The 22081-nt window shown below is 48.1% G+C and overlaps 1 pseudogene; it reads right to left on the bottom strand.

Annotated features, from left to right (window-relative positions):
• Positions 1 to 749: 749 nt before the first annotated feature.
• On the bottom strand, positions 750 to 21872 carry LOC117876651 (annotated as a pseudogene).
• Positions 21873 to 22081: the final 209 nt, after the last annotated feature.

The raw sequence follows: 22081 nt of genomic DNA on the forward strand, positions 1-22081 counted from the left end.
CCGGCTCGGAAGTTTCAGCACCCGCCCTATAAGACACCTGGCGTATAAGACGACCCCCGACTTTTGAGAAGATTTTCCTGGGTTAAAAAGTAGTCTTATACGCCAGAAAATACAGTATTTGTACATTGTACCACTCATTTGTTTATCATTTTTTTTATATATGATGTAACTCATTTGCACACTCTATGGGTTGTCAGTTTTGTTTTTTAGTTTTCTTTCGTCTTATAAACAATTTCTTCATGTCAAAGTTATACCCAGAAAACCATTTCACAAGTTACTGTTGGAGGTAACAAAGCAAACAGGTCAGGATTGAGGGGCATTGGCAGATCAGAGGGCACATGGTTGGGTACATGAATAGAATAGCACGGGGACTGTGCATAAAGATTGAGGGGCATCAACAGAGCTGTGTGTGTTTGAAGAGCCCAGGACGGGAATGGCAGGTCAAGACTGAGCAGCATCAGCAGAAGCTATGAGGATATGTCACCACTTTTCCATCGGAGGAGTCCAGGCATGACATAGTCAATCAGAGAGAAACAATTCACTCTGATGCTTTAATAGTCCTATATTCTATTCTACAGTTGGTAAGATTAGAGGCGAGAGGGTGAGTGTGGGGTGGGGCATAGCGTGTGTCCATTTAATTCCTAGCAGCAATTTCTAGCACTAGATCGATACACGGTGTTGGGCTCTGGAGAAACGGAGACTCTCCGGGGTCAGTGTTCCATGAGAATGTCCCAGGGACGGCGCTGTGTTTATGCCATGGGGGCCAGGCCCACCTGGTTGTTGGCCCTGTCAAAGACAGCGTAGTACTGGCGGATGAAGACGTCTCCGAGGATCCAGAACTCTCCGGAGGAGGTGGGGACGTTGATGCCTTCAAAGCCGGGAGAGCAATAACCTGAGTTCTGCACCAGGGAAAAATGGGACATGGGTTATTGGGCTGGAACTCCACTGACTCCCTGTATGTTGGGCTGAGATCTCGGCACTCCCAAGCTAAGCTGCATGAGGCTGGGGCAGGCATGGCTAGGAGACAGGCAGTGAGTACAGTGGGTGAGTACCGTACCAACTCAATGCCTCAGCCAGCTGCTAGGGGTCACTGCCCTTCAGACGGGATATACAGTGATCACTCTGGGCACAACGTGCTTGAAGGAATTCCCCAGTGCTCAGTTCTAACTGCTTCTGCAGAACAGCACAGGGGCCTCTGCAGCCCCTCCCCTAGACTTCCTGTCTGGGATGCTAACCCTCTTAAGGGACAGTGACCGATACCACCTCCTCCTTTTCCAGCCATTACTCAGTCACAACGCCACTTAAACCGCACTCATAGAATGCTCCATTCCATATGCTTATAACCAACCACTAGTAACACTCAATTGATTTCCAAGGCACCCTTCACTCTAGCTCGGATTGCTGATCTCCCTTGATGTGTCAGTGCTACTGCTGTTAGGAGGCAGTCAGTCCATTTGCTCCATGGTGGTATGTCCTGGGACTCACTTGTCTCCACCTGCTTAATTTGTTGCCTAACTGAGACTCCCTCGGGCCAGCCGGCCGACCCAGCTCCCCTCCTCCCTCCCTTCTGGATGTTGGAGAAGGTGTCACCTCTTCCTCCTCAGTATGTGTCCGTCTGGGATGACCACCTCATACAATCTCAGGGCAGCCTCACGTGACCTCACCGCTGCTGGTGGCCATTGATTTCCATTACAGATGCACGCTGCATCATGTCCACGATTTGGTGGAAGCTCCTGGGATCCCATGGCTCCAATACTCCAGGACCAGGCGCTCTGGATTCAGCTCCTGTGTTTCTCAACAGGGTTCTCCAGTGAGATTTTACCCCTTTGGGAGCAATATGACCATTCGAGATTTGCTGTGCTGCCTTTTCAAAACAATCCAGCATTCATTAGTCACCTGGAATCCAGGGCTGAGGAGTTCTTAAATTAGCCTAGGACAGCACAATTTAACTCTAAATCCATGTTGGCGGAATCACCTGCCCCCTCTTCCATAGCCTTGTGGATGTAATCTCTGTGAACTGGGAGCAGTCTGCTTAACAGTCTGTCCCCGTCTCCAGTTGCAGTTCCACTGTGGTCACATGTTCTGCTTCCCTTGGCTGCCAGTCAGTGCCCAATTGTTGGTCTTCCATTGTCTCTGCAGGGCACTACATTGCTATGCAGTCAGTTCCTGATAGGTCAGTCAGGCCAACCTGGGCAGGCTTCTGTGACCAGCAGCTATCTCTTATTCCCCCTGTCCCCGAGAAGAAATTAACTCCTCCAGACCCAGTGCCGAGCAATACAAAGTAAGTAGGGGAAACTGAGTCATGCATATTTTCCCTATAAATATTACAGACATTTCCATATTCTCCACACGTCTAAACCCAACCTTCACTGCAAACTGCTAAAACTCAATGCAGCCCATTGTCAGACATCACTATGGCAGGTGTACTGTGACTAGCAAAAATAGAGATGCACAATCAACTGTTTAGCTGTAGTACCTTAGTATGGCTGCCTCAGGGAAATGAGACTAGTAGTTTAGGACAAATACATAGTCTTCTTTTTTCCAGCCAATGTAGACAAATTTCTACTCCAGGGACAATTTTTTCTCTGCCACTAACATAGGTTTTTGCTTTTTTGGCACATACAACAAGCCTTGACAGCTTCCTCAATGTTGCTGTTCATTTGAGGCCAGTGTAAAATGTCTCTGACCCTTTGCTTAGATTTTTCAATCATTAAATGACCTTCATGTCTCCTTTTTAATATCTGATTCTGCAATAGCTCAGCGATCACCGTCCTGGTGCCTTTAAACAAAATCCCATCTAGGACTGAGAGCTTCCCCCTGAACTGGTGATAGAGGCTGGGAACATGTGGTCACGGTCACTCAGTGCTAACAGCCTTAACCGATTTCTGCAGCGTCTCGTCCTAAGCAGTAACTCTGGCAATCGCAGTCCATGTTTTGTCTGAGGCTGGACTGATTTTTTTAATCAAATTGACATGTAGAACAGCTCTGGACTTTGCTTCACTGCCGTCTTCTCAAATGCTCTAGGGAGGGTGTCTGAAACTGCCAAATCTCCCCCAGGATCGTATTCAATTTGCAAATCCTATCTTTGCAGCTGAAAAAGTAATCTTTGTATGGTTCCCAGGCTCCTTTTGGCAATGGTAAATATGTGGTTTGTGGTCAGTTTCAGCGAACACTGGCCTCCATAAATAGAGACATGAAACTCTTTACACCTGTGGACAAAAATCCGAAGTCTCCTCCTCTCTCTGAGCATATGGTCATTCCAGTTTTGTTTGTTCCTGTGATGCGTAAGCCACTGGTCTCCCGTTCTGACCATCCTGCTGTAGGAGGACTGTGCCAATATCTTCTTCAGAGGTGTCCATGGACAACTGAGTTTTGAGCTTACTGTCAGAGTTTCACAGGACTGTGGCCTTTTTAACCCCTTAATTGTCTCAAACTCTCTATGAAGATTTGCACCACAGGTGCATTGCATGTCTTTGCACAGCAATGCTCTCAGCTGGCTTGTTTGAACTGTTAGTTTAGGCACAAATTTCCCTACATAATTCACTGTTCCAAGGAATCATTGTACCCTTCCTTGTCTGTTGGGGCCGGCATGTTGGTGATGGTCTCGCCTACACTGTGATCGACCTGTGCCCCTTGCTAGACTAACTTCTCGCCCAGGGACATTATTTCCATTACACAGAATTTATATGCTTGTTCATATTCGCTTTAGCTCAGCAGCTCTGGCTCTTTCTCAGCTGCCCGGAGCCTCTGGTCATGATGTTCTTCTGGTTTTCTCCAGATCAGAACATTGCCTGCATAAACCATTGGCACCCTCTATACCATCAAAAGCATATTGTATTTTCCAGTGAAACACTGGTGCTGAACACAAGCCAAGTGTCCATCTGTGGAAATGGTGTCTCCCAAAGGAGATGCTGAAGGAGAACAAACATGTGTTCTGTCCTTCTTAGGGCACCAGCCAGAACCCTGCTGTGATGCATCCCCTGTAGAAAAACACTTGGCATTCACCATCTCCCCAAAAATGTCTTTCCCTGTAGTAGTGAAAAACATCCCCTTTTTTCAGACATTTAAGTCTTTTGAGGTTATGCATAAGCAAAGGGTTCTGTCTGTGTTTTCTACAACGACCAATGATTATATCCACTCTATTAGTTCCTCTACCTGCTCGGTGATTCCCAGATCAATGAGTCTATCCAGCTCCTCTCTCAGCCTCTGCCTCAGGGTGAGGGGAGCGTTCCTTGGGGTGTGAATTGTGGGGTGGTTGGGCTCTTTCAGATCTATTCTGTACTCTGCTGAAATATTCTCCATCCCCTGGAAGATGTCCTCAAACTCTTTGCACTCTCTTGATGAGACCAGGGGCTTGACACACTTAACCCAGTAACAGGTGCACTTTTCCTGGGTACCATTCCACATTGTAGCTTTCCCAGTTTACCCATATGTCTAGTTCACATACTCCTTTAGTGGGGATAATCTCACTGCTCTAAGCCCTGAGTTTACCCGTGGCTTTTCTTTTAGTGTTGATAACACTATTTGTGGCAACTCATCGGCTTGTGCACCAGTGTCCAACGTAACCATTTGCTCTCCAGCTGTGACAGCCTGGTCATCTTTTGCTGCAATCGTTGCTCCTATGAAACAGCTGAGCTAGTGGTACTGTCATCGTCCTCTTTGTCCAGGCTGTGCGCACTCTGCCGGTGCTGGCAAACTCTTGCAAAGCGATGGAATTCATGGCGGTTCTTGTATCTCTTCTGATATGCCAGGCATTGCCTGAACTTCTGCTGGTGTTGTTCTTCCCTGATTCTGTCTGAGCTGCGTGCGCCTTTCTGCCTTAGGTTTCCTGTTAGAGAGGCAGGGTGGGGGAGGTAATATCTTTTATTGGACCAGCTTCTGCTGGGGAGAGAGAGAAACTTTCGAGCTACACAGAGCTCTCCTTCAGGTTTAACTACAGCATTTTGGATTCTCAGTCATGACTGCAGCGTCAGAGCTCTGTCCATCCTCCACAAGGGTCATTCTGGACTTGGAGTGCTTCGTGAAGGGTTGATTCTAGGTCTCCTGGTTTTGTTCCGCATTCCAGTCACAGTGTTGTCTCTTTTCAGGGAGTCGGTTAGTCCCTGCTCTGCCCCCCTAAAAAAAACCTGCAAAATTGGCTCCCTAGCTCTAGATCAGGAACAAATTCTACTCTAGTTTCACTTTCCTTTTGGAACCTCAGGTTAAACTCTCATAAGCTTCAGTTTTATGTGGAGTGCAGTACTCCTTACATTTTTGTAATACAGTTTCATAGTTAACCCGACTTAACTGATATTTTAGACACATGTGCACCAGAACCTGCTCTTGTCAGAATAAGGCTACATCTGATTCCCTCCCTTTTCACTAAAAAGCAACAGAGGGTCCTGTGGCACTTTTAAGACTAACAGAAGTATTGGGAGCATAAGCTTTCGTGGGTAGGAACCTCACTTCTTCAGATGTCCTTTTCACTGGCACTCGTTGCTTGCAGACACAATGCAAGGCCCTGTTTAAATCTCTTCCACTTGTCTTCCATATTTCCAGCCAGCTTCAGCTCTGGTGGAGTTTTGAGCTGCTCCATTTCTCCACTTAAGGTATTTTCTTGAATTGCTATTTAGTCCTGGTACCGTAGGGCGTTCAGGAATCACTCTGGGCCCCAGGTGCTTAAGGGAGATCCTCTTTGCTGAGCGACCCCGTTTCAACTGTCTCTGCCTAACAGCATGGGGGATTCCGCAGTGCTCCTCTGTCAGTCGTTCTGTCTGGGGAACTAAACCACTTGGAGATATAGTTCCCAGCTCCACGCCAACCACTTCTCCTCCTTCGAGATCCCTTGGTAAGACAAAGGATGCTCTCCTCAGTGGTCTCCTAGCTGGGTAGCTGCTTATTTAACCCCTCTCCTGTAAGCCCCCTGGCATGGTGATTTCCTGGGGCAGCCAGCTCTACAGGCTGCCTGTACAGTCCCTTTGGGGGAAGAGCTCTTTGCGCCACCCCCCATGCTAAGAATGGACTCTGTGCTGCATTTCAGTGATGGTCCTGCAGCCTCAGGCACAAGCTCTTGAATCATAGAATCTCAGGGTTGGAAGGGACCTCAAGAGGTCATCTAGTCCAACCCCCTGTTCAAAGCAGGACCAATTCCCAACTAAATCATCCCAGCCAGGACTTTGTCAAGCCGGGCCTTAAAAACCTCTAAGGAAGGAGATTCCACCACCTCCCTTGCTGAGAGGCTCCGACGCAGATACTTACCTGGCAGATGTAGGTGGTAGCGGGCAGAGGGAATTTGATGCCATTGATAGTGAAGATGATGTCGGGCAGAGTGTGCTTGGCGCTGCAGCTGATCTGTAGGGAGAAAGGCAACATCGAGGAGCCAGGTTAGTCATGGCTCCAGCACTCAACTCTGCAACGAGGGAGGTGACACATCTGGGCAAAGGGAAGCCGCATGTGGTTAGCAATGGGTTCTGAATGAGCTGGGTTACTGGGGCCTCTCCAGGGATTGAACCTCTGGCTCTGAAAGCTTGAGCCTCTGCGAATTGAACCAATTTTGTCAGCTCAGATGGTCCTGGATTCTATATGTGGCCTGGCCACGTGCTGGGGACGGCGACCTCTCCTGTGTTTCTATGGTGAGGGTGGAAGCACCAGGGAATCTGCAGAGTGACCCAGCTGATCTCTTTCCTGGCTGGATGCAGCTTGTGGGCAGTGGTGTTGAAATCAGGGGTTCGGCCATGCGCATGTATAGCAGATGCCTCTAGAAACATCCATCCCTCCTCCCTGACCTTACCAGGTCGTCTGAGTCCCCAGCCCCCCAGCACAGAGGTGCCAGTGTTGATGATAGCCTGGCAGCCATTAGCACAAGAGATAAGGTAGCCATTCATGGTGATGCTGGGAGGGAGAGAGAGAGAGAGAGAGAGAGAGTCAGGGGAATGTCCCCAGGAACATTCCCAATCTCATCCCCACTCAGCCCACAAGCAGCCAGGAAGCGTCCTGTGGGGTGGAGCTGCCCCACCGCCCTTTTGCTATGACTGCCAAGAACTTTGCTCTGACGTCTCATCCTACACTTTTCCTTCCGCGGCTACTGCCCGTTGCTCCTTGTGCTACAGCCTTCTGGGACTGATGGTCACAGCCCCCCTGCCCTTCCCATACTGCTAAACAGAGCTGGACAGATGGGAGAGGGGTCCTGGTATGGACAAAGTTGAGAATCACTCACCTGACCTAACCTAGTGGTGGAGTCCCATTCCTATGGCTCCATGGAAGGTGTTTTTGTGGCTTCCTTGTCTCTCATTTTGTCTAGACTCTGACGGCTGAGTTTCCCTGGCTCCGATGTACAATTCAGTAACATTTGACCTGTCTTCCAATAGCCCCCAGGTGGAAGGGCCAAGGGGTGGGCGATACCTGTCCATGAAGATTTGCCAGTAAGTCTCAGCGGAGAGAGGGATCCAGTTCAGGCTCCCAGAGTAGTAAGATGAATCAATGCCGCCGAACATCACAAAGCTTCCCCTTTTGTTGTTGCAGGAGAAGGGAGAGAGGAGAGTCAAGGAAGATGCACGAATTGTTGTCTAACGAGACAATGTCAATCACTTCAATGGGAGATAGAGTCAGACTGGTGCATTTCACATCATGCAACACCCTTTCCCCACCATGAGGGGGGACAGTGGTGCATCATGGGCAGTGTAGTCTGACCAGGGACTCCAGCCTAGATAGGAGAATGAGAGCATGAGATCCCCCCATTCAAACTCCCACGAGGCACTAGGGCAATATTTCCAAACTGAATTATTTCAGTGTTTGATTTTTTGCTGGAAAGTAGAAATTTTCTTGGGGGGGGGGGTAGGGGAGACCCATTTTCCAGTCATAACTAGTAACTAGATTCTTCCTAATGTTAATTCCCCCTGCAGTTGTTATTAGAGATATCATCATTCACTTCTGCTCTCCAAAACATATGGCACTAGTACCAGGGCCAGTGCAAGGATATTTTGTGCCCTAGGCGAAACTTCCACTTTGCCCCCCCCCCCCACCCCGGAGCATTGCTTATTATAAACTTTCAAAAATAACTACTGCATAATATGGCATTGTTCATTAGAATTAATACATGTTATTGGACCCCATATCTACTCTGGCGACACCATCAGAGGACCCAACATCAGCCACACCATCAAGGGCTCATTCACCTGCACGTCTACTAATGTTATATATGCCATCATGTGCCAGCAGTGCCCCTCTGCCATGTACATTGGCCAAACCAGACTGTCCCCAGGTAAAAGAATCAATGGACACAAATCGGACATCAGGAATGGTAACATACAAAAGCCAGTAGGAGAACACTTCAATCTCCCTGGACATTCTATAACAGATTTAAAAGTCACTATTCTTGAACAAAAAAACTTCAGAAACAGACTTCAAAGAGAAACAGCAGAACTAAAATTCATTTGCAAATTTAACACCATTAATTTGGGCTTGAATAGGGACTGGGAGTGGCTGGCTCATTACAGAAGCAGCTTTGCCTCTCCTGGAATTGACACCTCCTCATCAATTATTGGGAGTGGACTACATACACCCTGATTGAATTGGCCCTGTTAACACTGGTTCTCCACTTGTGAGGTAACTCCCTTGTCTTCATGTGTCATTATCTAATGCCTGCATCTGTAACTTTCACTCCATGCATCTGAAGAAGTGAGGTTTTTTACCCACGAAAGCTTATGCCTAAATAAATCTGTTAGTCTTTAAGGTGCCACCGGACTCCTTGTCGTTTTTATAAAATTAGAATGGTGGATACTCCATCATACTGGAGGATCGAGTTTGGTGGGGAAAGGAAGCAGACTGGGTTCGGGTCAGTGGGGGATTGGGTTTGGTTGGGGAGCGGAAGGGAAGCAGACTGGGTTGAGTCAGTGGGGTATCAGGTTAGGTGGGGAAGGGACGCAGACTGGGTTCCATCAGAGAGGGAATCGGGTTTGATAAGGAAGGGAAGCAGACTGGGTTTGGTCAGTGGGGGTTCGGGTTTGGCTGGGGAGTGCAAGGGGAGCAGACCGGGTTCGGTCACTGGGAGGATCGGGTTTGGCTGGGGAGGGGAAGGGAAGCAGACTGGATTCGGTCAGAGGCGGTTCGAGTTTGGCCGGGAGGAGAAGGAAGCAGACTGGGTTCGGGTCAGTGGGGGATTGGGTTTGGCTGGGGAGCGGAAGAGAAGCAGACTGGGTTGAGTCAGTGGGGTATCGGGTTAGGTGGGGAAGGGAAGCAGACTGGGTTTGGTCAGAGAGGGGATCGTGTTTGATGGGGAGGGGAGGGGAGGGGAGGGGAAGCAGGCGGGGTTCCGGTGTGGAGGGGGGAGAGGGCGCAATCTGGGTTTGGCCGGGGGGGGCGGAGGGCGGGGTAGGATTCAAAGAGCCGCAAGGTAAAATGGGCGCTCTCCTCTCCAGTGCCTGGCATGCAGCAGCGGGCCAAGTGCAATTGCAACAGGGCAATGGGATCGTGTCGCCTGCTTTGCCTTCACGAGTCCATCCTGCACCCTGGCTGGGGAGTTGAATGCTGGGCTCTTGCTCCGGGAGGGGGAGCGTGTGGGGCAGGCAGGACTGTGAGGCAGAGAGTGCGTGGCCCTCACGCCAAAGCAGGGTCGGGAGGGTAGAAAGCTGGGGCACAGGGAGGTGGGTTAAAGCGGCTTAGCCCCTCCATACGAGAGAGCCCGCAGAACTGCCAGCCACGGCATCCCTCCCTTCTCTCCTCAGGGAGCAGAGCCTCTGCCTGGAAATCCTGCTCTCAGAGCATGCCATGTGCAAGCCGGCCCTGGCCTGCACCGCATAGACAGCACAGCTCAGTCCCAGCGGGGGTCTTACACTTCCCGCTGCAAGCTGCTCCACTCTCCTTCTGGCTGCTGTGCGATCTACAAGACAGAGGAGCTATTATTGTAATGTACCTACCAACACAGCAATATCTGTACAATTATTGATTCACAATCAAAGGACTTCGCTGGCTTTCTAAATGGCAGGAGTCGGAGAACAATTCATTGGGAGCGTGGTTCTTATCATATATGTCCTCCCTACAGTCTGCAATCTGCAGCCATCGTCTTGATTAGCGGTGGCGCCCCCAAATCTTGGTGCCCTAGGTGGCCACCTAGTTTGCCTAGTGGTTGCGCCAGACCTGACTAGCACAGAATGGCTGCCACGTTCCACCCCAGAGGTGGCTGTGTTTTGGGAATTCTGATGCAAACATCACAGGGATCGCTCAGTGTGAGAGGTGCTATAGGAGTGTGAATCTCGCTGCAGACAGATGGGCTGTTTCCAGCCCTGACTTACGAGCTCAGGTAGACGGAGAAGAGGTCCTGGGACAACAAACCCTCTTTGATCATGTTGTCGAAGACGGGGGGGTGGCTCCAGAGGAGGAGATGCTGGGGAAGACCAGACCCAGAATCCCATCGTAGGGGGCAAAGTAGCTTAAGTAGCTGGGTTCGGTCTTGCTCAGACCAAAGATCTGGTTGGTGTCCACAATGCCTCCGACCTTGGGGGGAGGGATGGGGAGAATCAGATGCATGTTACGTAATGATCTTGGGGTTCATTAAACAACAAACCAGTGAATGTGAAAGGATAAAACCTTTAATAAAACAAACTGGGGAGCTTCTGTGGTGAACTGCTGTACATAGCGACACAGTGTTCTCCATCCCAACTTCCAGGGCACATCTCTAAATACCTGTGTTCATAATACTGTCCCTTATGGGGGAGCATCTCTAAATGACAATCTTCCACAAACATATCTCTGCATCTTCCCCCTTAAAAAACAGAAAAACCCAGTAGCTCTTATCTACCTATATATAAACAGCTAACAACTATCTAATAACACACACATTAAATTCTCAACCCGTCTAGTGTTTTTCCATAAACACAGTGTGTCAACTATCTAGAGAGGAGAGGTTACCAGCACATCACTCTGGAGTGAATCTTTACCACTCACTTTCCTCAATAGCCTTTCTCCAGGCAGGTTAGCAAGTCTCTGAGTCTTTCAGGATGTTTAATCTCCTGAGGTCCCTTCCAACCCTGATATTCTATGATCTTCTCAGTATCAGCCTTTCATTAGAGTCTGAATTATTCTCTTGTTCCTTGCCAGGTTCTCCTTTGTCAGTTGATGATAAATGATCAGTCAGTTGGGAAATGGCAGAGTCCACATCGACTGTCAATGTGTTGGAACTTCCTGGGATTCCTCGTGGATTTTTTGGATTATGTTACAATGTGTTCCCCTGATCAGTCTGGATTGCGTAAGACCTTAGGGTATGTCTACACTACAAAATTAGGGTGAATTTATAGAAGTCGATTTTTTAGAAATCGATTTTATACAGTCGATTGTGTGTGTCCCCACTGAAGACCATTAAGACCATTAACTCGGCGGAGTGCGTCCACAGTACCAAGGCTAGCATCGACTTTCGGAGCATTGCACTGTGGGTAGCTATCCCACAGTTCCCGCAGTCTCCACCGTCCATTGGAATTCTGAGTTGAGCTCTCAATGCCTGATGGGGCAAAAACTTTGTTGCGGGTGGTTCTGGATACATGTCGTCAGCCCCCCCCGCCCGTGAAAGCAACGGCAGACAATCGTTTCGCGCCTTTTTTCCGGGGTTCTGTCCACCAGACCCGCTCAGCCCGCTGCCTGCCTGGATGATCGGAACCCCAGACAGTGGGTTGAGCGGGTCGGCGGACGGAGCCCCAGACCGGCAGCAGGGTGAGTGGCTCAGCCCGCTGCTGGTCTGGGGCTCCGTCCGCCGGCTCCTGCAAGCTGGGGTCCTGCTCAGCCCTGCTCAGCTGGCAGACCTCGGTGAGGCCGATCAGGGGTGCCTGGACAGACATGGCTATCCTCCTCTTAGAGCACGGAATGGGAGTGACTCCAGGTCATTCTCTTCTTTAAGTTTTGTCTCATGGAGATTCAGTCCTGCCTGGAATATCATGCGAGCTGGAGGCTTCTGCCTCAGGCTTCTCTCCCAGCCGGCAGCACCGCGCCGTTGCACCTACTCCAGCCTGCCCCTTGTTCCTATGGCTCATGAAGCCTGGACAGTAGTAAGGAGCAGTTCAACTTGTGGAATGACAAATCCAGAACGAAGGATTGCACTCTATGGGCCACGTTAAGATTATTTCAGAGTCTTAGGGTACATCTACACTACAGGGGGGAGTCGATTTAAGATACGCAAATTCAGCTACATGAATAGCGTAGCTGAATTCGACGTATCGCAGCCGACTTACCCCGTTGTGAGGACGGCGGCAAAATCGACTTCTGCGGCTTTTTGTCGGCGGCGCTTACTACCACCTCCGCTGGTGGAGTAAGAGCGCCAATTCGGGGATCGATTGTCGCATCCCGACGGGACGCGATAAATCGATCCCCGAGAGGTCGATTTCTACCCGCCGATTCAGGCGGGTAGTATAGACCTAGCCTTAGATAGCATTAGTCCCTATAAAAGGCTTCATGAAAATTTTCCCCTGCCCCCAACAAAAATGTTAATTTATCAGAGCTGCTGAAAGGGTAAGGAACCTGGGACTATAACTGAGAGAGAGCTTCCATATTATTTAACTCATAATTGATATAATTCAAAGTAAAATTTCACAGCGCGGTCTGTTCTAAGACTAAAAATGCAGGAGGGGAGACAGAAAAAGGAACAGTGACCTGTTTCAAACCGGTGACGGTTCATGTGTTAGGTGAACACAACTACTGTTTTACCACTACACTACTGGGCTTTTGTGTGTTAGGTGAACTTGATAACCACCACACTACGGGGCTTCTCTTTTTTTGCCACAGACTTTGCTGAATGCACAGGAATGTTTTCTCTAGCTACAGAAGCTATCTAATGCAATGTCTATATCTATGGCCTTCCTGCTCACAAAGCGGTCATGCCCCCGCCCAAGGCTGACACAGCAACCTGGCTCGGGCAGGATTGCTAGCAAGGCATGATACTTTTGCCATTAAGCAAACACAGCAATTCTTTCCTGGCCTCTGCCACTGAATGCCTCCATGCATTACGCTGTGCCCTATCAGTGTGGGAGCACTGCATGAGCTCGGAAAACATGTCATCGCAAGTGCATTTTTTTCGCCTTCTAATCTGCGATAACCTCAGGGACGGAGATGATAGGGGGAATGTAGAAACATTCTGGGGGGACTTCATGGTCACCTGTGCTGCTGAGTGCTGCTGAGTTCGCCACACTGGCCAAACAGGAAATGAAATTCAAAAGTTCCCGGGGGTTTTCCTGTGTACCTGGCTAGTGCATCTGAGTTCAAAGTGCTGTCCAGAGCAGTCACAATGGAGCACTCTGGGATAGCTCCTGGAGGCCAATACCGTTGAACTGCGTCCACACTACCCCAAATTCGACACGGCAATGTCGATTTCAACGCTAATCCCTTCGTCAGGGGAGGAGTACAGAAATCGATTTTAAGAGCCCTTTAAGTAGAAAAAAACGGCTTCGTTGTGTATACGGGTGCAGGGTTAAATCGATGTAACGCTGCTAAAGTCGACCTAAACTCGTAGTGTAGACCAGGGCTTGGATGCAGCTGTTCTTTAATGGTACCCCTTTGGCCCCATGTATTAGAGTGTGCCTGAGGAATCACATTTCTCTCACCTGGGCTAAGAGACGGGAGATCACAGGCCCTTTTCTCAAAATAATATTTCTGCTTCCACTTCTGATTTTCTTTCATATTCCCTATGGTTTCATTGTCATGAGATTTCAGCAGGTTATCAGTGATTGGTAAATTAGATCTGAGCCTTCTTCCCACTAACAGCTGAACTGGAGAAGAGCCATTCTCCAGAGATGTACTTGGGTATACCAATACAGATTTATACAAATCACCCCCATTGTCAGAAGTCTTTTTCATAAAGTTCTTTGCTGTCCATATAGCCCTTTTCACAAGACCATTCGATTGGGGGTAATTTGGACTTGATGCCAATCCCTGGCAAATTGTCTAAAATCTGTGCTGGAAAATTATTTTCCATTATTGCTAACAACTTCATCTGGAATTCCATATCTGTAGAAGATTCCCTTCATGCCGGCTATCGCTGACTTACTATTAGTGCTGTGAAGAGTGCAGATTTCTCGTTACAGAGAATAATAATCTGTGACTATTAAATAATCCTTTGATTGCCAGATACATAAATCAGTGCTGACCTTCTCATAATGCCTTTGTGGAACTGGATGAGACCTCAGTGGCTCTGCCTGTTGACGTGGCTTGTATTTCAAGCAAGAAAAGCAATTTCCTATGATATTAGTAATGTCATGATTGATCCGTGGCCCATACAGCACCTCTCATGCTCGTTGTTTGCACTTCTCAATTTCTAAATGACCCTTGTGGATCTTCTGTAGCATTTCTTGTTGGAGGCTCATTGGAATTACAACCTTGCTGCCCTTGAAAATCATCCCATCTATCACAGTAAGTTCGTATCTGCAGTTCCAATAATCTCTTATACTTGGACAACTGCTTATTTCTTCAGGCCACCTTTAATGATCACTTCTTTAAAGATCCCCAATAATTCATCTTTCTCTGTTTCTCCTCTTAATTTGTTGCAGTTTTTTGTTAGCTATGGGAATTGACTTTACAATCATATCTACATAGGCTTGCATCTCTATCTCTAAGGTCTCCTTTGGTTTCGTAGTGGGAGTCACCATTCTGGAAAGTGCATCTGCAGTGAACATGAATTTACCGGGTGTGTAGGCCACAACCACATCATGCTTTTACATCTTTATCATCATTCTTTGAATCCTTAAGATACAGTCATTTAGCGGTTTGTTAAATAACGCTATCAGGGGCTTGAGGTCCATTTCAACTTCCACTGTCTGGCCACAAATATACTGATTGAATCTGTCACAGGCCAACAATACTCCTAAAAGCTCCTCCTCAATCTGTGCACATCTGGTTTCTGCCTCAGCCAGTGATTTGGATGCATATACCACTGATTGCCAACAATCCTTATGCTTCCATAAAATCACTGCACCTACCCCAGACTGTGAAGCATCTGCTGAGATTTAAATAGGCCTTCCGGCTGCATAGAACTTCAACACTGGCTCTTATATCAGTTGTTGTTTAAACCTTCCAATGGTGCCTCCTGTTCTGCACCCCAATACCATTCAATTTTATTCTCTAGGAGTTTTCTCTAAGTTGCTGCTTTGGTAGATAGATTACGGATGAATTTTCCAAGATAATTAACCATTCCCAGGAACCGTTGGCCATCTTTCTTTGACTGCAGACGTGGCATCATTTCAGTGGCTGAAATCTTCGTCTAATCAGGTTTTATACCTTTGTTGGAAATAATGTCCCCAACAAAAGTCAGTTCTGTAACCCCTAAAACACATTTCTCCCTATTTAGTTTGAGGTTTGCAGCTTTAGTTGCATTCAGCACTTCCTAAAGTCTACAATCATGCTCCTCTTTTATTGGGGTGTCAACATGAGTAATATGTTCATAGATTGTATATGTGGTTTTGTGGTATAATTCTGATGCTGAAACTATACTAAAGGGTAAGTGTAAGAATCTGTATCTTCCAAATGAGGCATTAAATGTGCATAATTTTGAGCTTTCTTCAGTTAATTTTAGCTACCAAAAACCTGAGGATGCATCCAGTTTACTGAAATATTGAGCATTTGCAAATTGAGACATAATCTCTTCTCTGGTTGGTAGCTTGAAATGTTATTTTTATAGCTTTGTTGAGGTCTCTTGGTTCTTAGCATATGTGTAGCTGGGTGTTACTTTTCTCCACAATGACGAGGGAGCTCACCTATTCTGTTGGCACCTAAATTTTTGTATTACTTGCATTGCTTCCATCCTTGCAAGCTCAGCCTTGAGTTTATCATGGAGTGCAAATGGCACCTTTCTAAGTAGAATCATAGGACTGGAAGGGACCTTGAGAGGTCATCTACTCCAGTCCCCTGCACTCATGGCAGGACTAAGTATTATCTAGACCATTTCTGACAGGTATTTGTCTAACCTGCTCTTAAAAATCTCCAATGATGGAGATTCCACAACCTCCCTAGGCAATTTATTCCAGTGCTTAACTTACTTGACAGTTAGGAAGTTTTTCCTCATGTCCAACCTAAACCTCCCTTGCTGCAGTTTAAGCCCATTGCTTCTTGTCCTATCCTCAGAGGCAGGGGCGGCTCTATGTTTTTTGCCGTCCCAAGCACGGCAGGCAGGTGGCTTTTGGCAGCATGCCTGTGGGAGGTCCACTGGTCCCGCAGCTTTGGCATAGCTGTCGCCGAATTGCCGCCGAAGCCACGGGACTGGCAGCCCTCCCGCAGGCATTCCGTCGAAGGCTCCCTGACTGCCGCCCTCACAGCAACCGGCAGGCCGCCCCCCGCGGCTTGCCGCCCCAGGTATGTGCTTGGTGCGCTGGTGCCTGGAGCCGCCCCTGCTCAGAGGTTACGAAGAACAATTCTTCTCCCTCCTCGTAACAACCTTTTATGTACTTGAAAACTGTTATCATGTCCCCTCTCAGTCTTCCAGAATAAACAAACCCAATTTTTTCAATCTTCCCTCATGTTTTCTAGACCTTTAATCATTTTTGTTGCTCTTCTCTGGACTTTCTCCAATTTGTTCACATCTTTCCTGAAATGTGGTGCCCAAAACTAGACACAATACTTCAGTTGAGGCCTAATCAGTGCGGAGTAGAGCGGAAGAATTACTTCTCATACTTATACATCCCAGAATGGTGTTCACTTTTTTTGCAGCAGTGTTACACTGTTGACTCATATTTAGCTTGTGGTCCACTATGACCCCCAGATCCCTTTCCGCAGTACTCCTTCCTAGGCAGTCATTTCCCATTTTGTATGTGTGCAACTGATTGTTCTTTCCTAAATGGAGTACTTTGCATTTGTCCTTATTGAATTTCATACTGTTTACTTCAGACCATTTCTCCAGTTTGTCCAGATCATTTTGAATTTTAATCCTATCCTCCAAAGCACTTGCAACCCCTCCCAGCTTGGTATCAGCCGCAAACTTTATAAATGTACTCTCTATGCCATTATCTAAATCATTGATGAAGATATTGAACAGAACCGGACCCAGAACTGATCCCTACGGGTCCCCACTCGAGATGCCCTTTCAGCATGACTGTGAACCATTGATAACTACTCTCTGGGAACGGTTTTCCAACCAGTTTTGCACCCACTTTATAGTAGCTCCATCTAGGTTGTATTTCTCTAGTTTGTTTATGAAATGGATGGATAACTGGAGGGACTTGCTTGTTTATCCGGATTATATGTTCACCCTGAAAGCAACTCAACCCTTGAAACAGATCATGCTATTCCGAAAAGAGTGCCTCATAACCAGATTCAGTATGATCGTTTAGTGAGAACACCTGGTTTACCAGACTGAGTTTTTCACATGGAGCCAGGCCTAAAATTGGTGTCACCTTCTTTGGCACTTCAATGAACAGGAGCCTGCACATGGTGTTTTTATGGTTGATGCTAGCAATGCACCTCCCCTTCAATGGTATAATTGTTCCAGAATAACCAGTTACTTTTATTTTTGTTGATCCCAGTTTTGGTCTTATTTTCAGTCTCTCATAATCTTGTTCAGACAGAATATTAACCTGAGCTCCTGTGTCCAGTTTCAGTGGAATAATTTCCATTCACTGTCACAGGTAGTATCCAGTCCCTCTCAGCACGCTTGCTAGATCCCAGTGCATCTATGAAAAACTCCCCAACCAGGTTGTCTTCAACTGAATGCACTTGACTTTTCTGCATTTGAGATCTGCAGCATTTTGCAGAATGATTATTTCCCTCACATTTATGAGTTTCCCAAAGACAACACAGTGTTTGGGGCCATGCTGTGATCCACATCTTCCACATGATCGTCTGTACCCAGCCTTCCCCCTTGCAGTAGTTTTCATAGCGAGTGGTTCCACTCTTTGATTTGACCTATTCTGGCTATATTTGTTTGTACTTAGTACATGGATAACTCCCTCTGGTGGATTCAGCTCTCTGGCTTGTGCTTTCACAGTTTCTACTGCCCTGCATATCTGGAGAGCTTTTTCTAAAGTTAAGTCTCCTTCACAGAGCAGTCTCTTTCTTAACACATTGTCTTTAATGCCACAAATGATTCTATCTCTGACCAGTCAATTCACCAAAGTTGCAGGTTTTACCGAGTTACCTTAATTATGTGACGTATTGCTCTATGGTATGATTGATTTTTTGTCTCTCAAAGGTCTCATTCCTTTTTGGCATGCAGTGTTCCCCAAATTTAGTCAGTATTTTACTTAACTTCATGCTTTCACCTTCTTTGAACTTAAAGTTGTTATAAATATCCCAATGCTTCCTTCTCAACAACATGCAAAAAGACTGATAAATTCACTTTATCATTTTTCTCCTCTGCCCCATCGCTGCTAAATACAATTCAAATCTATATCTCAATTTTTTTCTCAGTTCTCTGCAACATTGCCTGACAATTGCAGACTGGATAGAGGTTGCAACACTCCTTAAGCTAGTCAAGCTACTATTGTGCTCACCAAATACATACAAAAGCCTTTGTTCTCTGTTTGCTCTGCCACGTGCTCCCCTTGCCTCTGCTTTAGTTTCAAACACAGGAATTGACTTTGAAATGACTGCCATCTCCTTCTCACTCAGCACTTCTGACACCATGTAATGAACTTGGGGTTCATTAAACAACGAAGTAGTGAATGAGAAAGAAATAAAACAAACTAGGGAGCTGCTGGGGTGAACTGCTGTACATAGTGACACTGTGTTCTCCACCCCAGCTTCCATGGTACATCTTTAAATTTCTATATGCATAATACTGTCCCTTATGAGGGAGCATCTCTAAATGACAATCTTCCACAAACATATCTGTACATGCTGCACCTGGGAAAAGCTGCCCAGCCCTACCCCAGGGATCTTATGGGTCTGCATTCTGCCAGAGGCTGCTGTTCCCTGCACTCTGCCTTCCCCCAAATGGGTATTCACAGTGCATGGTTTAGGTTAAGATGACATTTCTGTTTCTAGGCTGACTATTCCAAGAGTTCTAACATCCGCATGTTTACTCAGCAGGGCCGGCTCTAGGCACCAACAAAACAAGCTGGTGCTTGGGGCGGCACATTTTTAGGGGCGGCATGGCCGGCGCCAGAATGCCACCCCTAAAAATGTGCCCTGGCCGCCCTAGCTCACCTCCGCTGCTGCTGCCGCTCGCGCGCCGCTACTCACCCTCCCTCCCAGGCTCGCAAGCCTGGGAGGGAGGGGGAGCAGCGGCGCGCAAATCAGCTGTTTCGCGTGCCGCGGCCGCTCGGGGTCTCCCCCTCCCTCCCAGGCTCTCAAACCTGGGAGGGAGGGGGAAACTCCGAGTGGCCGCGGCGCGGGCGTCGCTTCTCCCCCTCCCTCCTAGGCTTGAGAGCCTGGGGGGAGGAGGCAGGGGCCGGAGTTGAGGCGGGGCCGGGGTAATAAAAAAAGGGGGGGGGGAGGGGGGCGGGGGGGCGGCCAAAATTGTTTTTGCCTTGGGCGGCAAAAATCCTAGATCCAGCCCTGTTACTCAGATTTCTTGAAATTTGCTGTGACTTGGGGTAGACATAGTAAACCAAATCTGAGGTCACTCGAGAGAGTTTCCTGAGCTATAGCCTTCCCCTCCTCCCCAAACTAGTGTTTCATAAAGTCAATAGATTCCACCAATGTGGTTTAAAAAAACAAACAAACCAGACCTGGTGCTTAAACCACAGCTTTCAGCCTCCCCAAAGTGATCTTAGTCCCTTGATATTTATCTCACCGACTTCCTGGCACCCGCTGCCCCTTTGGGGAAGCAATTATGAAAGCGTTATGAAAGGCAGAGCTTTGCTGGCTGGGGTATTGTGTAGTAAACACTCATGCACCACACAGAGTTTTCCAGCCAGCCTGGTTTCAGGTGACTTTGGTGGCTCAAGGGGACATGCTGTGTGGCCACAGAGGTGGAGCCACAGCCAGGGATTGTACCTTTACCCTTGGCAGAGATCTGAGACTGACTTGCAGGCATGGTGTGGCTATCCTCCTCCTCTGCTGAGGTGGTTTTTACTGTTGGGAAATGCAATCTGAGTACAGCAGATAATTTGAAGGGGCTCAGACTGGTTTTGAAAAGAAAAGCAATTGCACGTGTGAACGCTCACAGTGTCGTGCTGGGCAGCTGGGGTTGGGAGAGTGCAGGGAGAGGAGGGGGGTTGGGGGGACTTAGGAGAGAAGAGTTTGGGGCTGTGGTGAGGGGATGGGGACTGTGGGGATGGGTGGGGGAGGGAAGAGGGAACAGGTTGCGGGGTGGGGTGGAACTATAGTAAGGGGAAGATGAGAAGTAGGATACTGGGAGGGGGCATGCATGAGGGATGTGGCAGGGGAAGCTGGGGATTAGGGGAAGGGGGCCTGTCAGCCTCACATTCTCTCCTCTTATATGTGTGCTGCGATCTATGGGGCTTGTAGGGTGACCAGTTGTCCTGATTTTAAAAGGACAGTCTCGATATTCAGGGCTTTGTCTTATATAGGCACATATTATCCCCCACCCCTGCCCCAATTTTTCACATTTGCTACCTGGGGCTTGTCTCTCCTGGGGGTCTGAGCCTCTTTCATTGCCCCCCAGGTGTGTGCTGAGACCTGGGGGATCCTTGCCACTCTCAGTGCCTGAGCCCCTTTCTGTGCCACCATGTGTGATGGGATCTGGGGGGGGCCTGGTCCCTTGGGTCTAAGCCCATCTTCATACCCCCCATGAGAGCCAGGATCTGGGGAACCCAGCCCTTCTAGGGTGGTCTGAGCACACTCCATGTAAACCAGGATTTTAGGGCCCTGCATCTCTGGGGGCTCAACGCCTCTCTGTTCCCCACCGCCCTATGTGAGCCAGGTTCTGAGGTAACAGAAATGTAAGCCTCTGAAACCCTGGAACTATCAAGTTAAGGTGCACATCACCCCCACGTGGGCTGGGGGGTTGGATGGAGGGGGATGGAAGCCAGCTTGGAGGGAGGTGGACCAAAGGGCGTTCTCTAGGGCTGAAGGGCTATTCAGGTGTTTGCTCTCCAGTGAGCCCACCACTGGCCAGTGGTCAGTCTTTTAAGAATGGTATTTATTGATTTCAAACTAATGGGTTATGCATGCCGGTAGATCATATTCCAACGCAATCTTGCAAACAACTCATTATACAAATATGCCGTAATGCTATTAAAACAGCATACTGTTAATATTATTGCTATTAAAACTATGCAATTAAAAACTAGACGTTAAACTCATGAGAAATGAACACACATCATCTAATAGTGAGATCTGAATGAGGCCCTGGTATCTGGAATAGGCTGACTGGGTATTATGTGTATCAACAATCCCGGGAAAACCCTTTCGCCGACTAGGATTTAACAGTGGTTCCTATTCGGGATACTATGGTCACTTCACACTTCATGCCGACAGCAGGCGGAGAACTGAAATCCTTCTGTTCCAAAAGCCCCCCTGACCAGTAAAGCAGAACCTCCTATAGTCATTGACACGATAGGACTATGACACAGCAGAGCAGCTCTGTTTCCATCCACTAGAGGGCAGGGGTGCACATGCACCCTTACCACTTCACGAGGCAGTGTACAGGATACACGATGCTTGTAAGCACGCAAAGAGAATCTAAGTGGGCATGACGGCCTAATGCAGATGATCTCTGGCTTGCTTTGTGTCACCTGCCCTCTTTCTTTGACTGCATCCTCTGTCTTCTCTTTCTCTCTTTCAACACCCTTCTCCCCATTCACACCCAGTGTAGTTGCTGGTTTAGCTTCCCAGCTCTGTCCTGTCCTTAACTCCTAATCTTTCCCCAGAGGCTTTGATCCTTTCTTGTGATTTACCTGGACAGTGTCGTAGGCCAGGAACCCAGTCATGCTGCCGGTGCCATATTGGATAGAGACGCTCTGACTGGTGGCCTGGTAGGTGGAGGACTTCTTAGGGTTAAAACGTCTGTGGTTCGCTGCGAGTACAGAAGAGTCAGAAGGTCACAACCTGACATTTCCTGGAGCCATGTGCCACGGCTAGGGCAGTACTAACTGCTGGAAGGCCGGGGTGATGGGAATATTCCGTGCTTTGCCACTTAAGGCAGGCAGTTCTTGTGCTAATAGTTTGTGTCTCGGCTAATGCTCTTCCATTATGGGCCACTTGGCAGGAGCCATTCTACTGAGCTTTGTGACAT

This window comes from Trachemys scripta, chromosome 4 (assembly GCF_013100865.1).
Source record: "Trachemys scripta elegans isolate TJP31775 chromosome 4, CAS_Tse_1.0, whole genome shotgun sequence".
Lineage (NCBI taxonomy): Eukaryota > Metazoa > Chordata > Testudines > Emydidae > Trachemys > Trachemys scripta.